The sequence below is a fragment of the Penaeus monodon genome, chromosome 34, assembly GCF_015228065.2.
Source record: "Penaeus monodon isolate SGIC_2016 chromosome 34, NSTDA_Pmon_1, whole genome shotgun sequence".
NCBI lineage: Eukaryota > Metazoa > Arthropoda > Malacostraca > Decapoda > Penaeidae > Penaeus > Penaeus monodon.
The window spans coordinates 26,407,495-26,407,919 of record NC_051419.1 but is presented as its reverse complement, the minus strand read 5'-3'; positions in this window follow the sequence as shown (position 1 = coordinate 26,407,919).

Genomic DNA, 425 nt, shown 5'->3' with positions numbered 1-425 from the left:
AAAAGTATTGTTAGAACTACAGATATTGTAGATAGGATATCTTCGGTTAAGAACACCAGAAAGCACTCTTAGATAGTAATGCATTCAAGGTATCACACTCTTGTTGGATATATGGATAATAATCCCTAATAATCCCTGAGAACGTCTTGCAAAAACCCCTTTACGAAACAGAGGCCAGATGGGAAACACTCAGATAAAAAGTATGAAGTATGAAGAAACAGGGTTAAATGTGAGAGAAAGTTACACGGGAGAAAATATGGTCTCAGGAATATTTATTGCAAACAAGTCCGGGTCACAGGAACGGAGATCAGCAGGTCAACACAAAACTATGCAAGTCTTCACATTGGATAAGCTTAAAATCCAAGCTGAATAAGTGGGGGTAAAGAGATGGATCAATGCTGCTGAGTCAAAAGAAGAAAAGCGAC